At 62.5% G+C, this 7,414-nt stretch overlaps 1 protein-coding gene across 1 annotated transcript in view; it reads left to right on the top strand.

Annotated features, from left to right (window-relative positions):
• The first annotated feature begins 2,742 nt into the window (after nt 1-2,742).
• MATCAP1 (microtubule associated tyrosine carboxypeptidase 1) overlaps nt 2,743-7,414 on the top strand; it is a 48,343-nt gene continuing 43,671 nt past the window's right edge. The window contains exon 1 of the mRNA XM_005310096.3: nt 2,743-2,881. The gene's annotated coding sequence lies outside the window, so the exon portion shown is untranslated. The remainder of the gene's footprint in view (nt 2,882-7,414) is intronic.

The following is a 7,414-nucleotide window of genomic DNA, read 5'->3' as shown; positions in this document are numbered from 1 at the left end:
AGCTTCAGCCAAGCTCCTTAGCATACCCTGTCATGCAGTCCCACGACCTGTAACCAGTCTGCTGGCAGTGGGCCGGGCCCCGAGGTCCCACACCGTTCCACCAGGGCAGGCCTGTGACCTCCAAGACTCTGTGGGCACCAGTGACCCCGTCTCTCTTCGTGGCTCCCTGCACTGAATCCAGCCCAGCCAGACTCCTGTGGGAGATCTGTGCTGTCCCCCGTCAGGGTGCAGTGCTCTCAGTGCGTATCCACAGCGACACAGGCAGCCTCTCCAAACCACACACCATCCATTGGTCACCTGGCTACAGAATCTGAACGCACTGGGGTTAGCTCAGAGAGGCAGAAGTTAAGTCATAGTTCACCCTGGCTAAGCCATGATGGGCCAGCCAAGCTGTGATGGACTCATCTCTGGTGCTAGTCTCTGTCCTTGTTCCTGAGTCCCTCCAAAACGGCCACTCCAATTCCAGCCTTCTGACACCCTCTCTCCAGCTCAGTTCCCAAGCCCCACCTGCTGGGTTTCATGTGTTAGGTGTTGATCATTCAGTCCTTGGGGCGTCTCTCTGTCTTGTTGGACCCCTGAATTGAGCCAGTTCTTCAATGACTCTCTTCATTCCAGAGACAGCGAGGTGACACTCACACCTCTTGCACTGTTCCAAGAGCAGTGTTGGCCGTTTTACACCCACTGGGTAGCAATGCATCATAGAGGGAAACTGAGGCACGCATAGTATTTATAAAAATATTACAGAAAATTCCCACTTTGTCATATCTCTTCCCCCTTCAAGACTGAACTGAGCAGGGTTACTTTAACCAGTGAGCTGGGGAAGTTTGAACACACAAACATTATTCATAGATGCCACAGCCTATTTCCAGTATTGCCAAATGTTCAAAAATCATGAGTCAGGCGCACCAAAAATCATGAGATTGGCTTTAAAATCATTAGATTATGTAAAAATAATAGATTGGGTGTTCTTTTTATTGCCTCTTGCTTTTTGAGCCTTTAGGTTGCACTGGGGTCACATTTGGAAGCTTTCTCTACAGCCACGAGGGCTAGAAAGTTACTTTTTCTTTAAGAATGAAGGCTGAAATCATCACACCTCCACTTGACCTCAGGAGGCGGGGCTTTAAGGAAAACAATAATTATCATGAGACGCATGACAAAATCATGAGAGTTGGAAACACTGTATTTCCGATCCCTTGGTAGCTGTCCTACCAGGCACTTTCATGATTCTTACAGCACAGTTTCTAATCAATCAAACTTCCAATACACAATCCAAAGCAGTTTCACATCCTCCCTTAGGTCTGGTCTGTTGGATGGCACCAGCAGGATGCACATGGGGAGTTTTCATTCTTTTGCTACCCCAAAGCGGTTGGGTTTGAAACTGGGATGGAGCCCTGCCACCGCCTCCTTGCCCTCGTCTGCCAGGGAGCGAGGAGGGCAGTAAACCCACGTTCCTGCATTTGTCAGCCATCTTGGCTGTACCCTGGGGTGTTCTTATCTTATCCCATGCTTGGGGTAGGAAGTGACCCCTTGAGCATTTGCGGGTGAGGATGGGGGATCAGTGTAGATTTGTCCCTCTGCAAGGTAGGTCTTAACCCAGCCATATGTCTGTGGCTCTGGTGATGCAGAGTGCCCCCCACACTGGCAGGCCCCCTCTGGAGTTGTGTTCCAACCCCAGGGCTGTGTGTATGTAAGGGACCCATTTCCCATTTTGGGGTTAATGTGTTGCCCTCACCCCCAGGACAGAGTCCTCCCCACCCCCGGGTGGGCTGTGATTCAGGGTCTCTTGGTTAAGAGAACCCACCATGGCCACGACCACACTGTGATGATGTGTCCGCTACCAGCAATGGCCTTCCGGCTGCTTTAACTTTCTATGGGGCTTCTCTTACCTGTGGACAGGACAAGCATGTTTGGCAATCCCCCTTCCCTGCCTGTGTCTCCCCACACTCAACGGGGGGCTCAGCGACCGCAGGGCTCAACACTGCTTCTGCTTTCCCAGTTGCTCCCGTGGTCACAGCATCAGGCTTGAGGCAATTATGCCTCAGCCAGTGGAGAGGGGTTCAGGTCATTCTTCTGCCCCATTCAGACTCAGGTGTCTCGCTACAGACAGAACGTTGTCTTGAGCGTCACAGCCTTTCCTTTGTGTTGCAAGCAAGCGGGGGAGGAATCGAGTCCTGTATCAGCCGCTCCATTATATTGCCCAGGATCAATGTCAGACCACCTGGCCGTCCCATTTACGCTTTTGAAATAGTGGCACAACGTTCGCTTTCTTCCAGTCTTTTGGCATTTCCCTGGTTTCCCAAGACTTATTGGAAAGCAACATGAATGGTGCAGCGCGCACCTCAGCCAGCTCTTTTAAACTCTTGGGTACAAGTTATCCAGACTTGCAATCTAAAAATCTCTAACTTTAGTGGCCCTGGTTTAACATCCTGCCGACCCACTAGCGAGGGGAGAGTGTGACCATAGCATACAGTCTGTAGGGCCACTGCAGAGCGTCTATAGGGTACTTAGATAGGGGCTAGGGTGGGTTGGGTCTCCAGGGGGCAAAGCGCCTATAGGCTCTATATAGGGCTGGGCAGAGTCTCTGGGAGGGGGCTGCCGCCCCTCCCCTCAGGAGATCCCGGGGGCAGGCGCGCGCGCACTGAAGCAAGCCAGGGGCAGGAGCGCGCGCCGGAGCCCCCCTCCGCAGGACAAGCATCTCGCGCGGCCCCGGTGGGAGGGGGCGCCCCGCGGCTGTGCCTGGCCAATGGGACGGAGGGGCGGGGCGATCTCCCCCTGAGTCGTTCCGATTGGCTCTCCATTCGAGGTCGGCCCGCCATTGGCGGGAGGCGGTGAGAGGGGCCGGAATGTAGGACAGCTGCGGGCTGCGCGAGGCCTGCCCGGGGTGAGACGCGGGGCTGGGCTGTGACCCGGGCGGGGCGGGGCGCGGCGCGGCGGGGGTAGTGGGGCCGGGCCGTGACCCGGGGCCGGGCCGAGTCTCGCTCCCACCCGGGCCGCTGCCCCAGCCCGTCCCCCGCGCGGTGGGCGCGGCCGGCTCCGTGCGAGGGATGAGGCGGGGGGCGGTGTGCCCGGCGCCGCGCGCTCTGGCGCCCCCTGGCGGGAGGGGGAGGCTGGGGCGGGGCAGAGCGGCCCTGGGGGCGGGGCGGGGCTTGTTGTCTCGGGGCGGGTCCGCGCGGGCCCCGGCAAGCACGTGACAGGCCTTTGTGCCCCGCACCCGCCCCCCCGCGTGGCCGCGCCGCAGCGCCCCAGTACCTCCCGCCATCCCCGTCCCGCAGCGCCCCCTGCTGTCCTCCCCCCGTCCCCGCAGCGCCCCCCAGTACCTCCCGCCATCCCCGCCCCGCAGCGCCCCCTGCTGTCCTCCCCCCGTCCCCGCAGCGCCCCCCAGTACCTCCCGCCATCCCCGCCCCGCAGCGCCCCCGGCCGCCCACGCCCCGCAGCGCCCCAGTACCTCCCACCATCCCCGCCCCGCAGCGCCCCCTGCCGCCCACGCCCCGCAGCGCCCCAGTACCTCCCGCCATCCCCGTCCCGCAGCGCCCCCTGCTGTCCTCACCCCGTCCCCGCAGCGCCCCCAGTACCTCCCACCATCCCCGTCCCGCAGCGCCCCCTGCCGCCCACGCCCCGCAGCGCCCCAGTACCTCCCACCATCCCCGCCCCGCAGCGCCCCCTGCTGTCCTCACCCCGCAGCGCCCCCCAGTACCTCCCGCCATCCCCGCCCCGCAGCGCCCACTGCTGTCCTCACCCCGCAGCGCCCCCAGTACCTCCCACCATCCCCGCCCCGCAGCGCCCACTGCTGTCCTCCCCCCGCAGCGCCCCCAGTACCTCCCGCCATCCCCGTCCCGCAGCGCCCCCTGCTGTCCTCACCCCGCAGCGCCCCCAGTACCTCCCACCATCCCCGCCCCGCAGCGCCCCCTGCTGTCCTCCCCCCGCAGCGCCCCCAGTACCTCCCGCCATCCCCGTCCCGCAGCGCCCCCTGCTGTCCTCACCCCGTCCCCGCAGCGCCCCAGTACCTCCCGCCATCCCCGTCCCGCAGCGCCCCCTGCTGTCCTCACCCCGTCCCCGCAGCGCCCCCAGTACCTCCCACCATCCCCGCCCCGCAGCGCCCACTGCTGTCCTCCCCCCGCAGCGCCCCCAGTACCTCCCGCCATCCCCGTCCCGCAGCGCCCCCTGCTGTCCTCACCCCGTCCCCGCAGCGCCCCAGTACCTCCCGCCATCCCCGTCCCGCAGCGCCCCCTGCTGTCCTCACCCCGCAGCGCCCCCAGTACCTCCCGCCATCCCCGCCCCGCAGCGCCCCCTGCTGTCCTCACCCCGTCCCCGCAGCGCCCCAGTACCTCCCGCCATCCCCGTCCCGCAGCGCCCCCTGCTGTCCTCACCCCGCAGCGCCCCCAGTACCTCCCGCCATCCCCGCCCCGCAGCGCCCCCTGCCGCCCACGCCCCGCAGCGCCCCAGTACCTCCCACCATCCCCGCCCCGCAGCGCCCACTGCTGTCCTCCCCCCACAGCGCCCCCAGTACCTCCCGCCATCCCCGTCCCGCAGCGCCCCCTGCTGTCCTCACCCCGTCCCCGCAGCGCCCCAGTACCTCCCGCCATCCCCGTCCCGCAGCGCCCCCTGCTGTCCTCACCCCGCAGCGCCCCCAGTACCTCCCGCCATCCCCGCCCCGCAGCGCCCCCTGCTGTCCTCACCCCGTCCCCGCAGCGCCCCCCAGTACCTCCCGCCATCCCCGTCCCACAGCGCCCCCTGCTGTCCTCCCCCCGTCCCCGCAGCGCCCCCCAGTACCTCCCGCCATCCCCGCCCCGCAGCGCCCCCTGCCGCCCACGCCCCGCAGCGCCCCAGTACCTCCTGCCATCCCCGTCCCGCAGCGCCCCCTGCTGTCCTCCCCCCGTCCCCGCATCGCCCCCCAGTACCTCCCGCCATCCCCGTCCCGCAGCGCCCCCTGCTGTCCTCACCCCGCAGCGCCCCCAGTACCTCCCGCCATCCCCGCCCCGCAGCGCCCCCTGCTGTCCTCACCCCGTCCCCGCAGCGCCCCCCAGTACCTCCCGCCATCCCCGTCCCACAGCGCCCCCTGCTGTCCTCCCCCCGTCCCCGCATCACCCCCCAGTACCTCCCGCCATCCCCGCAGCGCCCCCTGCTGTCCTCCCCCCGTCCCCGCATCGCCCCCCAGTACCTCCCGCCATCCCCGCAGCGCCCCCTGCTGTCCTCCCCCCGTCCCCGCAGCGCCCCCCAGTACCTCCCGCCATCCCCGCCCCGCAGCGCCCCCTGCCGCCCACGCCCCGCAGCGCCCCAGTACCTCCCGCCATCCCCACCCCGCAGCGCCCCCTGCTGTCCTCACCCCGTCCCCGCAGCGCCCCAGTACCTCCCGCCATCCCCGCAGCGCCCCCTGCTGTCCTCACCCCGTCCCCGCAGCGCCCCCGTACCTCCCGCCATCCCCGCCCCGCAGCGCCCCAGTACCTCCCACCATCCCCGCCCCGCAGCGCCCCCTGCTGTCCTCACCCTGTCCCCGCCGCGACCCCCAGTACCTCCTGCCATCCCCGCCCTGCAGCGCCCCCTGCTGTCCTCCCCCCGTCCCTGCAGCGCCCCCAGTACCTCCCGCCATCCCCGCCCTGCAGCGCCCCCCAGTACCTCCCGCCATCCCCACCCCGCAGCGCCCCCTGCTGTCCCCGCCCCTGCCCAGTGCTCGCCCTGCAGGGCCCCCCCCAGTACCTCCCGCCATCCCCACCCCGCAGCGCCCCCTGCTGTCCTCGCCCCGTCCCTGCAGCGCCCCCAGTACCTCCCGCCATCCCCACCCTGCAGGGCCCCCTGCCGTCCTCGCCCCTGCCCAGTGCTCGCCCTGCAGGGCCCCCCCCAGTACCTCCCACCATCCCCACCCCGCAGCGCCCTCTGCCGTCCCCGCCCCACGGTGTTCCCCTTCCCCCAGGCCCCTGTCTACCAGGCCTGCCCTGCCCTCCCCATTAGACCAGCCTGCACCCAGGGGAGGCTGCCCCACAGGTTTAAGAACTAAAAGTGTGGGACGATGCAGTTAGAGACTTTATCATAAGGGGAGGGGGGGATCATTAAGGTTGCTTGGGCAAACTTCATTCTGGCCTTTCCTGACCTTTGATTGCTCGACAGCGTGACCTGAACAGTTATTTAATTTGTTTCTATCGTTACTTAATTCACCCTAACATTTTGCACACCTCCATCGCCACAAAAAAAACCCCACCCTCCCGTACCTCTTCACAGGCTGTTCTCTTAGCAGCAGGTGCCTGATCAACTCCCCAGCTCCCAGCAGCCGCACGGGCTCTCCTTCCCAGCATACTTTAGGCTACTCTTTTCCTGGGCAAAGTACAAAATTAGTGGCAGCAGGACCATTCTGTGAAAGAAGCAGCAGTTCCTCAGTCCACTTGCTGCCCCAAGTGTCCACGCACCCTGGGTGAGGGATGTTAGTTACCCATTGTGCAAGAAAACAAGACTGGGCAATGCCCTCTCAGTGCATATAGTTCCAGTGGCACATATGCAAGGCAGGCATTGCATGCCCCAGGAAACCGTGCCTGGGGGATGACTGTGTCTGGCCCCTGAACATTGCCATTTTGTAGAAAAGAACAGTGTCCTCCACATAGCCTGACCTCGCATGCACCATATGTGTGATGTAACATTGCATGAAGAATGCCTGTTTGCATACAAGTGCAGAATTGCATGCCTGGCTAAAAATGTAATTAGAGAGACAAGATGGGTGAGGTAATATCTTGTATTGGATCATCTTCTGTTGGTGAGAGAGACAATCTTCAGAGCTTACACAGAGCTCTTCTTCAGGTCTCCTAGGTCTGAAGTAAGTTTCTTAGACCTGAAGAAGAGCTCTGGATAAACTCCAAAGCTTCTCTCTCTCACCAGCAGAAGTTGGTCCAGTGAAAGATATTACCTCACCTACCTTGTCCTGCTAATGTCCTGGGACCGACGTGGCTACAACACCACTGCATATAAAAATATTATGGCATGCTATTGTTCAGTTCTCATTAATATGGGAACTGTAACTTCTGCACTTCGTGACTTGGTTTTAACTCCGCAATCTTAACACTGCAGTAAGGCAGACCTCTGCACCTTATAGTTTTGTTTTATTCTATTCTTAATTTTTCCTTTAAACCAAACCAAATCCATGCTCCTCATTGAGAACTCTGTCAGGGCCAAGTTAGCTCTAGTTATATTGAAATACTGTTTTCTTTTAATAATAGGAAAAGCACATTTCCTCCACTCCCATAACTCACACTTAGAGCTTGTATCTGTGCAGTGTGTGCACTGATTTAATTAAATCAGCAAACCCTTTCTGTGGACACTTAAACCCTCAATGGGGGTGGGGGCATGGTTTGCACTGATTTAATAAGGTGCATTTAGAAACTGGATTGGTGCACAAGCTGTGCATATACTTGTGCTGACTGTGGAAATGACC

Source organism: Chrysemys picta, chromosome 14 (genome assembly GCF_011386835.1).
Source record: "Chrysemys picta bellii isolate R12L10 chromosome 14, ASM1138683v2, whole genome shotgun sequence".
NCBI lineage: Eukaryota > Metazoa > Chordata > Testudines > Emydidae > Chrysemys > Chrysemys picta.
The sequence above is the reverse complement of the archived record's forward strand: the minus strand, read 5'-3'. Positions and strand labels throughout refer to the sequence as shown.